The sequence below is a fragment of the Rhincodon typus genome, chromosome 1 (genome assembly GCF_021869965.1).
Source record: "Rhincodon typus isolate 14 chromosome 1, sRhiTyp1.1, whole genome shotgun sequence".
Lineage (NCBI taxonomy): Eukaryota > Metazoa > Chordata > Chondrichthyes > Orectolobiformes > Rhincodontidae > Rhincodon > Rhincodon typus.
This window is the reverse complement of record NC_063332.1, coordinates 148,071,450-148,093,899: the sequence shown is the minus strand read 5'-3', so window position 1 is coordinate 148,093,899 and position 22,450 is coordinate 148,071,450.

The following is a 22,450-nucleotide window of genomic DNA, read 5'->3' as shown; positions in this document are numbered from 1 at the left end:
CTGCACCTTGTTGTCTCGGATTCTCCAGCATCTGCAGTTCCTACTATCTCTGCTTCACAATGATGCTGGTTCATACGTACACCTCCCAGTCTGCTTCACAGTGATGCTGGTTCATACATAAACCTCCCAGTCTGCTTCACAGTGATGCTGGTTCGTAAATACACCTCCCAGTCTGCTTCACAGTGAAGCTGGTTTGTACATAAACCTCCCAGCCTGCTTCACAGTGATGCTGGTTCATAAATGCACCTCCCTGTCTACTTCACAGTGATGCTGACTGCTGCACACTCCTCCCAGTCAGACCACAGCAGCTTATTAGCTGTTTTGATAGGTCTCTATATTTCTGAAGAGAAATGTCTTTCAGATTGTTCAAGACGGAATCTTCCTCTGTCCTTTTGTATCATTGTTAGCTGACAGGTAAGATGGCCATTGTTATCATGTAACCTTTGAAATAAAGCTGAGTTATGTCTTACTTTTTTTTAATGTGTTCTTGGGATACGGGGATCTCTGGCTGGCCAGGATTTATAGTCCATCTTTATTTACCCAGAAGACATAAAGAGTCAAACACATTGATGTGAACTGGAGTCACATATAGGCCAGACCTAGTGGGTGAATTTGATGAAAGGTTACATAAAAGATTGGTTGATAAAACTGAAGCTTATTGAACAGGAGGGTCAGAGTTAACTTTGACAAAAATAAATTATAAAGACAGAAGACATAAGGTCATGGTAAAAGTTTGATTTTCAGGCTGGAGGATGGTAGATGGCAAATGAAAGATCATGTTCTCCAACCATCAGTATTAGACCGTATATAAATATAAAGTCTTGGATATTGGAATCCAGAGTAAAATTTTAAAATTTGACTTGATTCGATTTGATTTATTATTTCCACATATATCTAGGTACAGTGAAAAACTTTGTTTTGTGTGCAGTACAAGCAAAGTGCATTAGGGTAATAGAACAGAGCGAAGAGTACAATGTTATGGCTGGAGAGAAGGTGCACAAAGAGCAAGATCAACATTTAAATTTAAAGTTTGAGATGTCCATTCAGAAATCTAATAGCAGCAGGGGAGAAGTGGTTCTTGAATCTGTTGGTTCATGTGTTTAAGCTTTTGTATCTTCTGCCTGATGGAAGAGGTTGGAAGGGATTATATTACAGTATGAAAATATGACAAACATAGCAAATTCAAGGACTAGCAAAAACAGATGATGGTACAAACCAACTATAACAGAGCACAGATAAGCTAGTTAAATATGTAGACACATGGAGTATAAAATATAATGCGGAAGAATGTGAGATTATTTTGTAGAAGCTATAGATAGTGGAAATATACAATTGTAGGAAAGTACTGAAGTGTGTGCAGGGGCAGAGGGAGCTGGACATATGCATAGATATTTAAAGATGGTAGGATTGGCCATTGAACTTAGCAATGTATATGAGATGTTGAGCCCCATAAATAGGGTCATTGCAAAACAGAGAAGACATGCTGGTGGACTTTTATATACCTCAGGTTAGGCCACAGTTACAATATTGTATCCAGCATGGGCACTATATGCAAAATTTCTTAAAAGGGTGCATAGATGTCTCACCAGGATGTCTCCAGGGCTGCCAGACTTGTTTTAGCTACAAGGTTAGATTAGAGCAACTGGGATTATGCACTATGAAGCAAAATGGCTTATGGGGTGGTTTGATAGATGTGTGCAGAATTATGACAGCTTTAGAAAGGGTGGACCAAGAAAACTATTGATTAATTAATAATACACTGGCTGATTAAAGGTTAGGGGCAAGAAAGGGAGAAAGCATGATGAGTTTATGTAACAATTGTGAATGACATGGAACATACTGCCAATGAAGGTGTGAAATGGAGATGAACAATGATTTCAAAAGGATGTACACTTGAGGAGGATACACTTACAGAGCTATGGGGATAGATCTGGGAAAATGGGACTGACTGGATTGCTATAAGAGTGTCAGCGTGGATTTGAAGGATTGCATTACCTTTTTTGGTTTTGTAATGACTTTGTGATGCTCTATTTGCCATTGTGCATTCCAATAGTGCCTGTCTGGCAGGAACCCTTGTGTTTCCTTGTGCTGTCAGTCAGTGTCAAAGAAAATAGGTGCAGGAAGAGGCAATTTGGCCCTTTGAACCTATGTCAAAAAACTGACTGCAGTATGGCTGGTGGGGGATTACAAACACTGACTGCAGTATGGCTGGTGGGGGATTACAAACACTGACTGCAGTATGGCTGGTGGGGTCTACAAACACTGACTGCAGTATGGCTGGTGGGGAATTACAAACACTGACTGCAGTATGGCTGGTGGGGAATTACAAACACTGACTGCAGTATGGCTGGTGGGGAATTACAAACACTGACTGCAGTATGGCTGGTGGGGGATTACAACCACTGACTGCAGTATGGCTGGCGGAGGATTACAAACACTGACTGCAGTATGGCTGGTGGGGTCTACAAACACTGACTGCAGTATGGCTGGTGGGGGCCTGCTGAGATTTAAAAATGACCTTGCAGACACAATCAAGTAGCTCTTCGCTCTGAGTGGCTGACTTCAGATTGCATTACCTCAGCAGGGTGGTAACAGTGTGGGAAGACTGGCTGAGAGGCAACAGTGTGGCATGAGCTAAGTGACAGTGGTGGGTTCTTGAACATTGTTTCCAAGCAAAGATGAAGGGTTTGTTCTACATGGGATTACTGCCACTCCCATGGGCTGGCATCTCAGCTCTTCCAGTAGCTGGATGGCTGGACAAGGTCTTTGTGAGCTCAGGTCCAAACCCACGACGGCAGCAGCCTGAGTTTGACATCGAAGTGTGGCTCCTACAAAATTCTGAAATCCACTGCTGCTTGCAGAGATTAGGTATTTCCATATGAGCTGCAGGGAAAACTGAGGCAGTGACCACCAGACTCTGTAGTAAGGTTGAGAATATACCGATGCTGCCATTGACCTGGATTCCACATCCACATTGGAAAGCTTGTTGCAAGCCTTCTGCCACTTTGGACCCAGTCTCCTGGTGACACGGTGGCACAGTGGTTAGCACTGCTGCCTCACAGCGCCAGGGACCTGGGTTCGATTCCAGCCTCGGGCGACTGTCTGTGTGGAGTTTGCACATTCTCCCCGTGTCTGCATGGGTTTTCTCCGGGTGCTCCAGTTTCCTCCCACAGTCCAAAGATGTGCAGGTTAGGTGGATTGGCCATGCTAAATTGCCTGTAGTGTTCAGGGAGGTAGAGGGTGTATATTAGGTGGGTCATGGGGGGATGGATCTGGGTGGGATGCTCTGAGGTTCGGTGTGGACTTGTTGGGCCAAAGGGCCTGTTTCCACACTGTAGGGATTCTAATTCTAATTCTAATTCCTCCATGTGCCTACACAGTGCCAGGGTATCGTCTGGCAGTTGCTCAGCATGAATTATCAATGTTCTTCCACACTATGCGGCCAAAGCCAAGTCTCCTACTGCAGCATATATCTGTGATCTTACTCTTAGTGAACTGGCACATAAACCGTACTTTGTCTTTGGTCTTTTGTCTTTTGTCTTGGAAGTATAAAATAATACATTGACAGGCTAGGTTAAAGGATAAGTTTGATAGAGAGAAAATTAAAGGTTAGTCAAACTATCTACAGCTTCTAATTATGCCACATCTCAAGATAAATTGAGAAGAAAGTTGGGAGGGGACATAAGGCAAACACTAATATCATCCTGGATATTTTCTGTGGCCTCAGGTTCCACGGGCTCTGTTGACTCCAGACCTACGCTCCACAACAAGATCTCCTTGAGAGAGCTTGGAGGATGAAGATGGGTAGGCCCTTCTCAGGTTTTCCCTAGTGAGTAGAAGAGCCACCGACCTCCCTGGCAAGGTGCTCCCACACTTTCCTCAGATGGTGAATGAGGTCTCCCTATCTATCTGGGAAATAAAAAGCTTGTATCCTGGGCTTTATATCAGTCACCAGACCATCAAGGGTGACATTGATAAAAGTGAGAGGTGGCTCCCTTGTTTACTTAACATTCCTCTTCCTGTGGTCTTTTCAATTGATGCACCCATCAGCCTTCATTTAGCAATGCGGCTTCGCTTAAAAAGGGAGAATCAGCTTTCAGAGGAGAGGCTGCCTGGACCAATGCTGCTTGGCCCTTTGCCCCCACTCCCCACAAACAGCAACTGTAGGCTGTTTCAGAGAGGAGAATAACACAGGAGTTATTGAGCCAAAGGCACAACTATTCTGGTGTAACGTGTAAAACAAATGCACGTGTTGCCTGCCTTGATTTGAATGGCCAGTAAAGTTGCAAATCATGCCAATAAAAATTAGTCCATCCAGTTTTTAGCAAGCACACCTCCAACATATGCAGAGCACTTACCAAATATTTTGGATAGAAGCAGAAGTATTGATGACAACTGAAGTTGGTGCACCTCATGTTAAAACGGCATTATTTCAAACATAAATGTTGAACACAATGAATGGAGAGCTGCCAATGCTACCTGGAATGATGCGAATCAGTGCCCTGCAGCTGTGATTATTCCTTACAAGATGCTGATGGGTAAAAACAAAATTTACTGCAGATTCTGGAGATCCGAAACAAGCACAGAAATGCTGGAGAAACTCAGCAGGTCTGGCAGCATCTGTGGAGAGAGAAATGGAGCTAATGTTTTGACTGCAGTATGACTCATTCAGAACTCTTGACAAGTCAGTCCTGAAGAAGAGTCAGAACGGACTCAAACCGTAAACTCTGTTTCTCTCTCTGACCTGCTAGACCTGCAGGCTTTCCCCAGTACGCCCATGGCTTTTGAATATTGTATGCATGTGTATGATTTGCTGAAGATTAAATTTATTTTAGGATAAAAGTTCTACACCTCTCATAGAACTGACAGATTTGCTTGTTGTTTCCCACGTTTTCCGCTTTAGTTTTAAATGTGTTTGCTGTTTGGAGGAGTGTCATATGGTAACAGTATAATTATGTCACTAGTTACAGAGGCAATTAATTATGATTTGTGGGTTATCAAGCAAATTTAAGAATTTTTAAGAAAAGATGGCTTCACTGACTTTACCATTTATTAGGCTACATTGATGATAATTTGCAGCAGATTCTTTTTAAAACTTGGAAAGGAGTACAGTAATCGCTTTTAAATCATTTGGGTTTTCGCAGTGCACAGATATTCTCTGTTAGAGCAAGAAAGATGACGAAAACCAATTCCATGGTATAGCACTGCATTCAATGCATGACCTGCCCGACTTGAAATATGCTCTAGTCTTTACTTTGTCTAGTTTTCTCTCTCTATCAGCCTGTTCAACTGACATCTTCATTCAAGCTTCATTTGTTGTCATTTGTGAACTTTCTATCTGATTATGAGGGTTATTGACACTTCACTGGTCAGAAATTGTTTGTTATTATTATAGTTTTTAAAGCAAAAAGCAGTAACATTTTGCTTTGGGCCTTCTTAATTTCAACATGGAGAACAATGAAGTGCTTGTTAAGAGTGCAGAGCTGTCTCAGCTCCAGCGGTTTGGCAGACTATAGGCTCTAGCTGAAACAAATTATAATGAATTATAGGAACCACATCAAAAGGTTACTTAGATTCTGTGCTATTCTTTGGGTGCTGCAGGGAGATTGTATAACTTTACACACATTTTGAGATCGAACAATAGGAACACAGAAACCCCAACAGCTGCTTGAATCTGGTTAGTTTTGTACGTTCCAGTTAATCGCAATCTGCCTGAGGTGATTGCTAAAACCTTTATTAAAGTAAGGTCTTTTTTAATATACCTTTTATTGCACCTAAGACAAAGGAGAGAAAAGATTGTTTGCATATACCAGTATAAATATAATCCTGAGATATCCTTAAGGTGTTAGCTTTGGCTCAGTGGCAGCATTCTCACTTCTAAGTCACAAAGGTCATGGGTTCAAGTCCCACTCTGGAGACTGCAATGGCTAATTTTGGTCGACACTTCAGTCAAGTCGTGCTATATGTTCAAGGTATTGCTTTTCATGGCAGACATTAAAACCAGGCTGAATCTCTCTCTCAAGTGGGCATGAAATATTCCATGGTACTCTTCAAAGAGATGCAGGAAAAATTCTCCTAAATTCTTTGGCCAACATTTATCGCTCAGCTACCATCATTGAAATAAAATAGAAAAGAATAGAATAGAATAGAATAAAACTGATGCTTGTGGGACCTCACTGTACATAAATTACCTATTCCATTTTCTATATTTTCTATGGCTAGGTTTTCAAGAAAGCAGGTAGACTCTGTCGAGGGGTGAAAATGGCAGCCTGATTCCAAGACAGCTAATTCCATTTGCAAGATTTCTAATTTTAAATTAATACTGTAGAAAAGTTTAAATCACAAGTCCACACTCTGCACTCCTGACTGGGCCAATTCCGTCTGGTTGAGGGAACATTTTAAAAGATAAGTTCAAAAGGCCTAAACATGCTCCCTGTGCCAGGCTATGCTTGCATCCAGCACCCATGGGCCTTGATACTCCCCCATGCCAAGAAATGGCATTTCCATTCTCATTCACCCCACCATATAATACTGATGAACCCAGTTGTGCCAATAGAATATATTTACAAGAAACTTTTTAAAAGTTCATTTGTTCATAATTTCACAGTTTCATAAAAAACTTATTTCATGACAAATGGCATTTTCAATCAACCAGACCCTTCAAATTATTGATAACAGTGCAACCACTTGAAGCGTCTTTAATTTATGCAAAGAAATATTGTGCCATTGACAGCAGAGACTTGTTTTGATTTTTTTTTATGGAATATAGGTTTCATTGGCTAGGCTAGCATTTATTGTCCATCCCTAATTGCCCAGAGGGCAGTTAAGAGTCAATAACATTGCTGTGGATCTGGAATAATTTATAGGCCATAACAGGTAAGGATGGCAGCTTTCCTCCTCGCATGAATATTAGTGATTCTGTTGAGTTTCTATGACAACTGAAAGTGCTTGCCCTGTTGCCAATAGACTACCATTCTTTTCTTCAATTCAAATTTTTCTGCAATTCAAATTTCACCAACTGCTTTGGTAGGATTTGAGCTGATGTTCTCAGAACATTAGCCTGGGATTCTGGATGACTAGTTCAATGACATTAATGCTACTTTACTACCTTCCCCAGATCAGGAAGCCAGAATTTGTCAATCAAGCAATGTTTTCCCAAGGAGATAGTAAGAACTGCTGATGCTGGAGTCAGAGATAACACAGTGTGGAGCTGGAGGAGCACAGCAGGCCAGGCAGCATCAGAGGAACAGGAAAGTTGACGTTTTGCATCGGGACCCTTGTTCCCAAGGGCTCAGCCATTTCAACAGTCTAATGGATGACTGAGTTTTCAGCCAATAATACATTATCAGGCAGATACAAACTGAGAATAGTTCCCTAGAGAGTGTCTGTCCAGCTAGCTATATAATGACAAAATGTTATATTTGTTCATGAATCTTCATCAATTTGTACACAAAATATAACTTATTCTTTTCACTTGAAGTCTTTCTCAGAAACTCTTTTGAAAATAATATTTTCATTCTCCGTTGATCTGACAAAGAACATGAAATTACACTCATCCAAGTTAAATGCCATTTCCTTTGCATGGCCCTCTGTCCCAGCACATCTAAATTACATTATAGTCGATTGTATTTCCATACAGTAAGATTCTAATACTTATAAGGATTTTGGTGTCATCTGAAAATTTACTGACCATGCTCCCAACATTATCAATCAGGGTGGCATGGTAGCTCAGTGGTTAGCACTGCTGCCTCGCAGCGACAGGGACCTGGGTTTGATTCCACCCTCAGTCGACTGTCTGCATGGAGTTTTCACTTTCTCCCTATGTTTGTGTGGGTTTCCTCTGGGTGCTCTGGTTTCCTCCCAAAGTTCAAAGATGTGCAGGCTAGGTGGATTGGCCATGCTAAATTGCCCGTAGTGTTCAAGGATATGTAGACTAGGGGGATGGGTCTTGGTGGGATGCTGTGAGGGTCAGTGTGGACTTGTTGGGCTGAAGAGCCTGTTTCCACACTGTAGGGATTCTATAAGGTCATTAATACAAATACTGACCTGATATGGTTTAAGCCTGATACCAGGAGTACCATGCCTCCAGGTTGAATTGCATCCATTCATGTTTTGATGCAGGACTAACGTCAATTCTTAATATAAACTATTTAATTCCATGGTTACTGGAAGATTCAATATTGTGGAGTAACCTAGTGCGAAGTAACTTCTGAGAGACTTTATGAGAAAAGTAGATAATATCATATCATGTATTTTTAATAGCCTGTCCATTTTGCGGTTTATCACAAAGAGCAGTTCTTACAATTACTTTTAGAATCTTCTCTATTGCAGATGTCAATCTGGTAGGTCTAATAACAGGAACTGCATGATCTAACTGCATGGGCTTCTAAGCTAATGGAACAATCATTGATGTTATAGAAACATTTAATATTTAGGCAAAGGGATAACAAGGCAATTGTCCCATCAACTTAATCATTCTTATAAAAGTTGAAGTGCCCATATATTATAAAACACAGATAGCAACCAGGCTTGGGCTGATAAACAACAAGTAAAATTAATGCTTCACAAGTGCCATGCAATGGTCCTCTCCAAAAAGAGAGTCGAAGCATCTTCTGCTAACACAATAGCATTACTATTGCCAAATCTCTGACTATCAATTTTCTGCAAGTTGCCATTGAGTCGAAACTGAAGTGTACCAGCTATATAAAAACCATGAAAACTAGATAAGGCAGCAGCTGGGTACCCCGGAGGGAGTAATTTCAAGCTCTGCAAAGCCTCTCCAGTACTGACAAGGTACAAACCAGGAACATGTCTATGAGTTAGCTTGCAACAAAACTCCAGGATATTGACACCACCACAGACAAAACAGCTCAATTGGCAGTCTAACTGGCATTTAAACTTTCACTTCTTGTACTATGGCTGAAGTATGTCTAACATTATGCCTTATGAGCAACTTGCCAAGGCTTCTTCAGACCCCTCTCCCAAATTTTTGACCTCCATAATTAAAGATGGAAAAAATACTTGACATTACACCATCAACTCAATATCTCTCCAGATCACATAGCATCTGAATGCTGACATATATTGTAATCATCATTGCTGAGTTAGAGTCCTGCAAATCCATTGGTATGAGAGTACCTTCAATGGATGTACATGGACTACAGGTCAGGAATAAGACTCACCAGCACCTTTCGAAGGACAATAAATCTTTTTAGTGATGATCATCTATTGAGAAGCAATTTAAAAATGACTCCATCCTGGTGTCTTACCTGCTCAATTAATGGAGTAAATTAAGTGTGCATAATTATTGAGGTTGCATTTTTCACTTGTTACAATTCTAGATTGCACAATATTGAAATCCGGAGGAAGATCCTATGGCTAATCCACCTAACCTGCGCATCTTTGGACTGTGGTAGGAAATCGGACCACCTGTAGAAAACCCAGATTGTCTGTTTGGAATTAGCACATTGTCCCCATGTCTGCGTGGGCTTCGTCCGGGTGCTCCAATTTCCTCCCACGGTCCAAAGATGTGCTGGTTAGGTGGTTTGGCAATGCTAAATTATCCACAGTGCTCAGGAATGTGCAGGCTGGGTAGATTAGCCATGGGAAATGCAGGGTTACAGGGGAGGGGGCATGAGTCTGGGTCCGATGCTCTTTGGAGGGTTCGTGCTGGACTCGATGGGCTAAATGGCCTGCTTCTACACTGCAGGAATTCTGTCCAAACCCAAGTAAAGAATATACATATAGGAATGGCAACACCTCTCGAAAGAGAAAAACTCACAAGAGGAGAGGAATCGACATTAATTGTATCTCTCCCCATAGATGTTATCTCACCTGCTGAGTATTTCCAGTATTTCCTATTTGTATTTCAAACTTCCAGCATCCACAATATTTTTCATTTTAATGAAGGGAAAGAACTGACTGAAATAAGTTGTAATTCCAATGAAGCTCAACACAACCTGGAGACACAGCACCTCATTTTCTGCTTAGATGCTTTATTGACTTCAGAACTCAACATTGAACTCAATAACTTCAGAACATGAACACTGTCTTCCATTTTGATTATACCTTAAAGTTTTGGCACAGATCTGTAGTTCGGGTTGTGGGTGAGGTTGTTGACTTGCTCATCGAGCTGACTTGTTCTCGTTTAGATGTTTCATCACTATGCTAGGTGACATCATCAGTGGATCTTCCGATGAAGCGATGTTATTCTACTCCGTTTGGAATTTATACTGTCTGGTCCGTTATGGTGAGTAGTGTCATTTCCGGTTTTGATCTGTGTGGGTTCTGTATGAACATCAGCAAGCAGCAAAAGGGCATGACGAACTCTCCTTAATATCGGTACACTTAGACAATGAAGGCCTTCAGTTTAACTGGACAAGGTAACCATAGTAGCCCAGGACAAACATAGACACGCACGGGAATTCCTAGAGACATGGTTCTCCACCCGTAATGCAATCAGCAAACATATAGAGTTGGACCCCATATACAAACCCATACAGATGAAAACCGGAAATGACAGTACTCATCATAACGGACCGGACAGTATAAATTCCAAGTGGTGTAAAATAACACCGCTTCATCAGAGGCTCCACTGATGATGTTGCCTAGCATGGTGACAAAACGTCTGAATGAAAACAAGCCAGCTCGGCGAGCAAGTCAACAACCTCATTTTGATCATACCCCTTACATCACATTCCCATGCTCAGTGTCTTGCTTGCATGGATTTGGTCTCAGCAAAACTGGTTTATTTTCTACTATTCACGCCTATCACACCTAACATTACATCCATTTTGCATCTCAACAGGCTTTACTACCATTAACACTCCTTTTGTGTTTTACTCTAGGTATCTTCACCACCTATTCCCTTTAAGTCTCCTCTTTGTCAATGGCATGAAGAATATTGAATTCCAGGCCTCTTCTGTTCTTTTTTTTCTCTCTCCACGGATACTGTCAGACCCGTTGAGTTTCTCCAGCACTTTTCAGATCTCCAGCATCCGCAGGATTCAGTTGAATTTGCTTTAGCCTAGCCCTAGGTAATAGGTCTTTTCCTTTGTCTTTTAATTGAGATAATTCTCCCTTTTAAACTGCCTTGTCCATTAATTTGAATGGCTTGCATGTGTTCTATGGGGACTCCCTACTGCAAGGTTTCAGTGGTGTCTGTAGTTCCTGTTTCTATGCAGATGTATCCTTTGGCCCTCACATTCATGATGTACATATCCCTTGGTGGTTGGGAGGTCTACTCATATTCAGTGATGAGGGAGTCTGGGGGCAGGCAGATTGCAGTTAAGAGTTTACAGGATAACCAATTGGGACTCCAGGAAGCACTCCTGCTCCTTTTGTTGGGAAAAGGCAATTACCTCATTAATTCAGCCTTTCCCTCAAGCCCAGAAACCCAGTTGCCTATGGTCAAAAATAGAATAATTGTAAAAAAATTATGCAATCTACCTGTAATGTTTAAAAGGTTATACGCTTCCCAGATTGATTGCTCATCCCTTGTTACAGCACAGTTAAAACCAAAAATGGGTAGCAGGTTTAGGATGTTTCAGTCCTTTTCCAAATGTTTGCATCCTATTCTGTTGTCTTTTATATCCCCATGCGCCCGTTTATATGAGTCAAATGTTTATTGTTGGTAGTAAGCCGATTTTAGCTGTAGTACTCAAACTGTATCGAGTTATAACATATGCAGATATCTAGAAATAGCTTTAAAAAGAAAATATTTTTGTAAAATTACATTCTAAAAGGCTGCTGGATGGCACTGGTTCATGGCAGATTGTAGGTTCTGCAATTTGCAAAAAATGTCTGACAGAAACTCAGGAGGAAAGAACGCTTCTTAAAACTACAGCAACTTGGGGTCCCATTGCGGTACCCCAGATTTCTGATTACACTCAAAACAAATTCTATCTTGTATACAAGTTGAATGAATAACAATTATGATATATCATAATTATATATCATACATATATATATATAGAAGATACTCTGGAAACTATTTTTAAGGAATTATTTCACAAATCCAATCTGTATGGAAATGAAGTTAGCATGCTGAGTCAAAGCATAGTGGGCATTTTACAGAGCTTGCAAGAAAGTGAAACTATAGGAGAAATAAATACCTGAATCTTCTGAAATTGACAAGGTCAGAATCACCAGTGTTATCTCACTCCTTTTTTTATTTCCCCAGGGAGAGTTCTGTAGCCATTTGGGACCCCCAGGATTTAGTGGGAAACCAATTAAAACAATCAAAAAAATTAAATCCTGGACTCTGACTTCACAACCAGGATTGTTGTTTCCTGACTAGTCACCAAAGACCAGTCACAAAGGGAAGAGATAATCCCAATGAAACTGACAAATTGGAACAGCTTTGATTCGTGAAACTGAAGAGCTTCAGCCATGCAGGGAGAAAGGCTACTATAGATAGCACTTCTTCTCTCAGAAGTGTTTTCACTACAAGACAGCAGATTGCCAACTTTTTGGAAGGGCCTTACCTGTTTAGCATTTCACTCACTTTCATACATTAGCTGCAAACCTTCCACATCCAACTTGTGAGCAGCCCTTCTGTGGACCACTGAAGAGGGACCAAAGAAGAGACAATATCACCAATAATAGCAGTAGCAATGTTATCTTCAGGTGCATGTTATTCCATAGGACAGAGATTCAGATCTAGTTGGAAGCAGGCAAGACTCCTAACATAGAGTCTACAGGAAAAGGGCCAATTTTTCTGAGATGTTTCAACACCAGTGCCTCAGTTGGCTCAGGCTGTCATGGTGATTGCTGTAACTTCCTAGAATGATAATTCCTTCCTAGTCGACAATGTAGCCATGTATTAGTAGTGGCCAAACAGAATGTGCATCACTCAAGAGTCGCAACTCCTCCTCCTACCTCTTGCCCTTTTTTCATTCTTGGTTTCTCATCACGTTGTGCACTCTCTTCTCCCACAAGAAGAATGGAGAATCTTTGTAAAAGTTTATGTGCAGTGAATGGAAGAGCAACATTTATTAAGCTTGACTATGAAGCATGGTATATGAGGGAATAGGATGAGGTGAGGTTGAGGGTTGACTGGGAATGTGAGGAAATGCCTTTCTTTTAATTCAGGAGATGTGGGTGTCTCTGGCTAAGCCAGCACTTATTACCCATCAACAAGTGCATTTGCAAAGGTGGTGGTGAGCTGCCTTCTTGAAAGATTGTACACGGTGTAGGTATACCCACAGTTCTGCTAGAATGGGAATTCCAAGATTTCAGCTAGCGACAGCGAAGTACTAGTGGTAGTGATAAAGCTATAAGTCAGAGTGACATATGGCTTGGAGGGAAACCTGCATGTATTTGTGTTCTTGTCCTTCTAGGTGGGTAGAAGTTGTGGGTTTGGAAAGTACTTGCATAGGAGCTGTGAATTGCATTTCATCTTGATGGTATTGAGCTTCTTGAGTGTTGTTGGAGCTGCACCAATCATGACAAGTGGGCACACTCCTGGCATAAGTCTTGTAGATAAAGGACAAGCTCTAGGGAGCTTGGAAAGAGAGGCATGTGTGGAGCCACAAGGCACATTGCTCCGAGGATTGTTGCACTGGACAGTACTGGGCAGTTGGATGTGTGAGGATTGGCACTCAAAAGTGCAATGCCTCTCACTTGTCATGCCTGCCTAATGTCCAAGATTGTCTCTATTGTGCTGTTTCCATGTTCTAGGGGTGACATTCCTGTTGCTGACTTCTTCAGACACTTCTATCCACTCTTGCTTGGTTGGAGGGGTGGTCTCTTCTTCCCATCTTTGGGAAATATTGCCTAGCTCCAACCTCTCAAAATTCTGCAGCAGGAACTCTAGGTAAAAGTGAGACAACCAGATTGGTATTGACTAAGCCCTTTGATGAATAAATCAGATTGCTGACTGGCAAATATTCCTGCCGTTCTATAAAGAACCAAATGCAAAATCCCTTGCCCAGGTTGTCTGACTGGCAGCATAATTAATTGTGGGACGGAAGATACAAAGAGAAAGCAGCTCTTAACTTTAATCATGGTCAGCAGTCGCTGGAGTACTTAATTTTGGTTGAAGAATGACCGCTTGGAAATATAACAGAGTCAAATTAAAATCTTGAGGAAAAGCTTTTTGATAATGACTTCTTTGAAGTGCTGCAGCAGGAACTGCAACCACAGATGGTGGCTCTGTTTGGAGAAGGAGTCCCAAATAAGGAAGATGTTTTCTGGCATTTGGAAAGCTGTCAAATTACAAACAGCCATCTTTGCTTACATAACTACAGTGGGGCATTTTATGAATTAAAACCATGAGCCAGAGTATTCTCAGGAAGGCAGCATGCACCGTTCACAGGCGGCCATTTCTAGAAACTCTTTTTATTGCCTAGAACTTGTGGGGCACACTTATTTGTGTGCTAACACTAATAACTTGGACTGCGACACATTAAATGTTAAAAAAAAAACACTGACGCCAGAAACTCCATGCATGCTGCATTGGAATGTACTCTCATGGGGTGGGATGGGGACTGGCCGCATGGCTGACTGTCTGGGTGCTCTGCCAATTTCTAACATCTGGATGTCTTTAGCGTGCTTCCAGAAGAAGGCTGTTCACAGCCACCGTGAGTGCATTGGAGGGACACTTGCCAATTTGAAAGCATTGCTGAGATTTGAGGAGACAGCCCTCAGCTTTTATGGCTTGGAATCTGTGAAAGAAACGTGAGAGGGAGAACTCAGGAGCATCCTGTCACCGTCAAGAAAATACCCTCCTTTTGCAGGCCAATTGTTTTCCTTTCTCCCTCCACTTCACATATACGTTAGTAGCAAGGCACACAATATTTTAATATATCATTTTGCTCAGAAAGCATTACATCCTGAAACCCTTCTTAAACACCTTCGTTTCTTTCACTACATGATTTTTGTGATGTCAGCTGGTGATAGGCAGGATTCAAATAGTTCACAAAGTTCCTCTCTTTCTTCACATGTCTGTGGGGATGGAGCACACACTGTTACTTAGTTTAATTAAAATCTCATATCTAAGAACCATTGAATGATATGTGTCTGTGGAAAATAGATCCAGTGAAGTAAGTAAGACAAGTGAGGAGGAACAAGTAGAGGATGCAGCCAAGAAAACACTACCCAGGAATCCCAGTTCTGAGGAATCCTTTTTTATAGCAAGGTCATTGATGAGTAAAAGGTTCTTTGTTGTACCTTTAGAGATTCTACCAAACGACTTACCATAGTTGCAAGAAAATGGCCAGCAATGAAGTCTGACTTCTCAACAACAGTGCATGAGGGATTTGCATTTTATAATGACTGCCAAATTACAGTAGAAAATAAGCAACAAGAATAGACTGTCTTTCCTCATAATTATTTAATTGGTGTCAGATTTGACAGGATTCAAGTGATTAATTCCCAACTGCAGTGATTCAAGCATGAAGTTGACGCTGTCCTTCTAATTGTAGGTGGCCCCTTTATCACTGGCGCCAAACTGAATAAGGCCATGTCTGATGACATGTCTTTGTCAATGAGAACTTCTTCAATTCTTTGATGCAGGCCAAAATGATACTTAGGAAGACACCTAATTTTGAGATAAAACAGTGTTGTGTCATTATACAAATCTCAGAAAGGCACTATACATCTAAGACAGCTTGATGACGTCACATGATGTGAGAATCTAGAAGCAGCCAACTCCATTTTACTGTCTGTTCATTCAGTTATAATAGAATCCCTACAGAGGAGAAATAGGCCATTCAGCCCAACAAGTCCACACTGACACTCCAAAGAGCATCTCACTGAGACTCACATGCCCTACTCTATCCCTATAATCTTGCATTTCCCATGGCTAATCCACACAACCCTGGACATTATGGCAATTTAGCATGGCCAATCCACCTAACCTGCACACATTTGGACTGTGGGAGGAAAGAAGAGCACCCAGAGGCAACCCACACAACCACAAGGAGAATGTGCAGATTCCACACAGACAGTTGCCCAAGGCTGGGATTGAATCTGGGTCCCTGCTGCTGTGAGGTAACAGTGCTAATCACTGAGCCACTATGCCACCCTAAAGCATTATATGATTCCGTGGATTCTATGACTATGATTACAACTTGAACGGAAGCACAATAACCACAATAGACATGAGTACATTCCACCTCCTCAGAAAAGTGGGATGCCATAATGTGTCACATTTAAAAATGCATGGCAGAGAACAAGGGGATCTTGTAAAACAATCTTAGAATGAAGTGGAGATACAAAAGACTCAAAAGAACATTCTATATATAATATATATACATATATCATTAAGGCCATAACCATAGACAGTCATCATTTGATTTACCCAATTTGTTTTCTCTGGAAAAGGCAAGAAGGCAGATCAAAAGTGCATGTGACATCACTTAAAGACTGCGCGGCTACTTCTTTTAAAAGGAATACTCATAAAAAGAAAGAATGCAACAGCATCTACATTGGTAACGAGGAGAAAAACAGAAAACTAGAGAAAGTAAGGTGGAACATTATATGCAAGACTGATCCTTTATATATTGGCAATTAAAAAAAAACATATAGCTAAATTGTAAGGATAGAAAGCAAATGTCCGAACATGGATTGGCATTGAAATGACATTCTGTCAGGATTGCAGTTAGTCAAAAAAGAATAAATTTTCATTTCATAGCAATAGATAGCTGACAAAGAAAGACAAGTAGCTAAACTTTTTATTACTTTAGGGAACAAAGAATTGAGAAGAATCAAATATTTCAGTATTTCTAGTGATGACAAGAAAGTTCTTAACAACATTTATTGATAACAAGAAGATCAACTTAAGGTCTGAATCGATTTTAGGCCACACAGAGTGGATTCAGGTCATGCCATTGACAGCCAGGTAAAAATATCAATCTGTATGTAGACAGATGTTAACACAAAAGTACAGAATCTGATTTCATTAAAACTTAGCTAAAATGTTTATGGGACAAGTCACTGCCTCCACACCCATCAATGTTTCTGAAAGACACTTCTAGACAAAGTTAAAGATTATGCCATTGACACATTTCTCGAAGGATACAAGTTTGAAACAGTTATGTCAGGACAGCAAAATCTGCAGATATCTGATTCTGCAGCAACAGCTGCAGCTATCAATGGGCTCTATAAAACAGCAAATGTTTGATGAGATAGTAGGAACTGCAGATGCTGGAGAATCCGAGATAACAAGGCGTAGAGCTGGATGAACACAGCAGGCCAAGCAGCATCAGAGGAGCAGGAAAGCTGATGTTTCGAGCTTAGACCCTTCTTCAGAAATGGGGGAGGGGAAGGGGATTCTAAAATAAATAGGGAGAGAGGGGGAGGCAGATAGAAGATGGATACATCCGCCTCCCCCTCTCTTCCTATTTATTTCAGAATCCCCTTCTCCTCCCCCATTTCTGAAGGTGGGTCTAGGCCTGAAACGTCAGCTTTCCTACTCCTCTGAAGTTGCTTGGCCTGCTGTTTTCATCCAGCTCTGCACCTTGTTATCTCAAATGTTTGATGAGATTTGGATTGGCTCACTTACCAAACAGTGTCTAACACCTTTGTGTTAAAGGCAAACTAAGTTCTACAATAGGACACTGGACTAAAAATACAAGAAGTCCAAGTGCTCGGAGAAACTGTGATGCAACTCAATGAAGAAGAGTCAACAATGTAAACCATGTTTCCAAACTTCCATCCATTATACACAAGCATGTCAATGAATTCCATGACATAACTTCAACAATCCAACTTGCAGATCTCAATCTGACAATTTATGGTCAGTTTGACACACTACATGGATGTTGTCTGTGAAGCTGAAGCCCCTTTATCCACATTTAAGTGATATATCAAAATGGAGCAGACAACATGATCTATATGCCTAAATTGACACTGGTGCAACCGTAAGTATCACCCCCCTATACACCTTAGACAAGATGGACTCAGGAAATTAATACAATGTGTTGCAGTCTGCATGCAGTAAGCTAACTGCTTGCAATAGGTCTGTCATCCTATTGTTAGCATTATTCATCTTAAATGTCAATACAGTTCCTTAGATTGTCCCACTATTGCTTTGTTGATAAAACAGCACCTATCAATAGTCTACCTGCACGAACAGATCTATGTAATATCGTGATCCACAAGAGGTAACAAATATATCCAATCGAACATCAATGAATCCAGACCATAACTGCTGATGTATACATGAATTGATTAACTCTGCCAAGACTGGCTTGATTCTATGGATAATTTTAATGGTGATCCAGCGTTACATCTGAAAAATGATGCTCAATCCAGTGTTGACTTTTCACGTAAGTACAGTGTTAAGGCTCAGGATAAATTCAAACTAGAATTGGATTTCATGCTTCAAAACTGTAACATTCACAAAGTTGCACATCATACTAATTATTACAACATCATTTCTTGTGTTTTGAAGAAAGATGGCACTCTATATGTATGCTTAGTTTCAAGGTGACTGGATATTTCACAAAAAAGATGTCTATACAAAATTCTTACCCTGGAAGAGTTTAATCCCAAGTCCTCAGGTGCTAAGCTTTGCTCAAAAGCTCAATATCAAGAATGGATATTGGTCCATGCAATTTTCCCCTGAGTCCCCTGAGTTGCTTCGAACACCTTTGGTAGATACTATTTTCTCAGACTATCATCTGGATTATCAGGATGAATTGCAACAACATATGGATTGTACCATAGACAATCTATTAGTTTATCTCTACATCGCAAAAGACATTGCAGTTCTCAGGGAAACTAAACACAAGCACGAAAGAAACCTTCATCAGCTCATGGCAATGGAATGTAAACTAAGTCTCATTTTCCACAACAAAGAATGTCAAATCAACATAGTCCATGTCAACTTCTTTGGATCAACCAACTTTTCAAACAGCAATAGACTAATCCTATGATATTAGAAGACATAAAAAAGATATTCACACCAAAGGCAAACTTACAAAAGTGTCTTGATTTCTTTAACTTTTTAACATCAATATATTCTGAATTTTGCAATCATAGTTTCTCTTTTTTGAGAATTGCTTCACAAAGATCCACTATGCATTTGGCAGGAAGTGCACCAACATAGTTTACAATTCAATAGACATTTGGTAGTACTGGAATACTGCTAAAACAAGACACATTTTATTGAAGCTTTTCATCTTGCATTCATCAGGATAATTCATAGGAGTATTACTTCAAGGGGAAAACCAATGTTTTTACAACATGAGAGGGAGTGCTGATTAGTTGACATGTGGTCTTGATTGATGGAGTCATTTTGAAAAGGCACCAAATAATGATGACTGATAGTTAACAAAACAGTCAACACACCTGAGTTGCACATGTTCACTCTTTCATATAAGATGATAATTGTGATACTGGAGGTATCACACTAGATAGTAACCGTGCATATATGATGCTTGATACACTTCTGCCCGTAATAACATACCCCACAGGATTGAATGAAGCTACACAACAGAGTAATGATAATTGCATAAGGACTGAATCTAGTTATGTTGCACATCTGCCAAAGCATTATTTAATATACAAGAATAATGTATCAATGTGCATCCTCGTAAAAATTAATTAAAACGGGTTTCCTATTCTTCAAAGGAAAAGCTGAGATATGTTATTCCACAGATATCAGAAAGATACTTCACCATTAATAATTGGTTGAAATTGTGACACTTGAGGCTCCAATACCAGACAGGTGTTTAGATGGTTAGCTCAGTTAGATGGATGATAGGTTTATGACACAAACTAACAGCAGCAGCGTGGCTTCAATTCCTGTTACCAGCCGAAGTAACCATGAACCCAGTAGCTGAGAGTTAGACTTTGTCTTAACTTTTAAATAACTGGAATGGTGACTTAAACACTTTTCACTGTATTGTTTTGTGAAAAATACAAGTGACAATTAATTAATATTCTATTCTATTGTATTTCCTCAACCTCACTCCTCACCTGAGGTGTGGTGACTCTCAGTTTAAACTAGTTGTTATCTCTACGTTTCTGTCTGATGAGAAAGCGGCCTATGGTCCTCTGTGTCTATAGTAACTTTAACTCGAAGGGATCTCCATTTTACTCTCTGTTAATTTAGTCTGTTAGTTAACCAGGCAGACAGTCAGCCATTTAGTCAGCCAATCAGCTATGTGTACACTGTAAAGGCAATATATGTAATCATAGTACTCAGACTATATACAAGTCTGACATGTAATAATAGTGTGCATAGTTAATTGTTAATAAACTTCCATATATCTGTCTCAATATGAACCTGCATTTTTGTGTTATGTGGATACCACATCATATCAAATGGGACAAGGGAAAGTAAGGTAAACTTCAAAAAAGGAAATAACAGGCAAGGAAACAGAACAGCTGTGAGAAATATTTTAAAAGGTGATCCATAGCATTGAGAATAAATATATTTTGCTAAACGTGAGAGCAAACTACTCAATAATTAAACACTATAAATGAAGAAAGAGATAAGGAGAAAATTAAAATCAATTATAAAGGATACAGTAAGCACTGTAATACACAATAAAATAGATTACAAATGGGAAAACAAGAAAGTTCAGAGGAAGTCAAATAAAAAAAAGAACTACCAGAGTTGAATTAACAAAAAATGTTAAACGGAATAAGAACTTAAGAAATTGGAGCTGGAGTAGGACGTTTGGCTCCTCAAGCCTCCACCAGTTTTCAATGAGATCATGGACGGTTATCTCTCTCAAATATTGGGACATAGTTAGATGAGCAAATATGTAGACAGTTTTTAAGTGCAAAAATAATAGTTCAACGATAGTTGGAGGTTTCTACAATCCAAACATCAACTGGGATACAAATAATATGAAAAGCACACAGGAACACTATTATTAAACTGAATTCAAGAGAACTTTCTTTCAGTCAGGACATAACAAGTCCAGTGAGGGAGAGTGTAATTCTGGATTTAATCCTAGGGATTGAAGCCACAGCTGGGGTTTTGCATACCATCCAGATTCAGGCTTTACAGGAAAAACATAATTGGTCTAGAGAGAGTATAGTAGAGATTTACAAGAATGTTACTGGGAATTAAAGATTGCTGGTATGAGGAAAGATTGGATAGGTTAGGGTTGTGTTGAGGAAAGAAGATGTTGAGGGATGACTTAAATGGGGTGAACAAAATAATTAAAGATTTGGACAGAGTGCTCGGAGAAGACCATTTTCCCCGAGAGGAGTAGTCAACTGCCAGTGGGCTCAGAATTAAGGTGGCTGGTTAAAGGGTTAGAGGGGACATGAGGACAAAAAGTTTTTTTAAATGTACCTGGATCTGTACCTGAAGTGCTGTCTCCTGTAGGACAATGAATCAGTTGCTGGTGAGTGGGATTAGAATGGGTTTTAGAATGCACAGACACTATGAGCTGAATGGCCTCTTTCAATGTAACTTTTCTATTGTTCTAGCATGATCATTTCTTGCTTGCAAAGTATCATTTCATGTGCATTCTAGAACCGCTGTGGGGTTCAGTTGCAGACCTGCATGGCTTTCCACAGCGTGAACAAGAGTCATTTGTCTGATTTTGATGGAACTGCCCAGTGCCTGTGTCCGTAGCTACCTGTATTATTTGTCGTATTAAGAAAATAGAACCACTACTTGAGATTGTTCCTTAGGTAATTCTTTTGCATATATTTTTGTCCCAGTCCATGGTGGACATGTCAAATTTCTGGAGGTTTACATTGAAAGAATCTACGAACCTTAATCTCAGACCAACACACAAACATTGTCTGCATTTAAGTTGTGAATTCATGCCTGCCTTTAAGAATTAAAAATGAGTTCTATGTGCTACACTTCCACTCCATCTGAACTGACCTCTAATGACAATATTTTTTTCACTTTGAAGTACCTCAGTTTTGGGCATTTTGTTCTCCTGTTTGTTATCCACACTGTTCCAAATAAATATCAAGTGGAACTGTCAACTTAACCTGTTTGGAGCTGGTGGTCTTATCAGCAGACACAACACAGTATGGAGCTGGAGGAACACAGCGGGCCAGGCAGCATCAGAGGACTAGGAAAATCGATGTTTCATATAGCAGGGTTGCTATTATTACAGCTTTGCAAACAGCCAGTTTTGTCATTAGTTCGATACCTCATTGCCTTGTCTGCCACTTAAGTAAATGAGAACTTGCTCAGGTAATTCTATTTTCCACCTCCCTGTCAGATTGCAATCTGACTGAACCACACATCATACAAATATAAATGACACATCCTGAAAGCTGGAGATAACTTTGCCATTCTTGAGATGCAATTTTTATATCAGAAAAGTGTTCTGAAGCAGACTCATAGCTGACTCGAAACATTGACTCTCTTTCTCTCTCCACAGATAATGCCAGATCTGCTGGGTTTCTCTGTCTTTATTTCATGTTCCCAGCATGTGCAGTATTTTGCTTTTACCTAAGCCAGTAAAATCGCTGCTGGAACAATTTCAGATGATGATCCTGATTTATCACGTTAAACCAT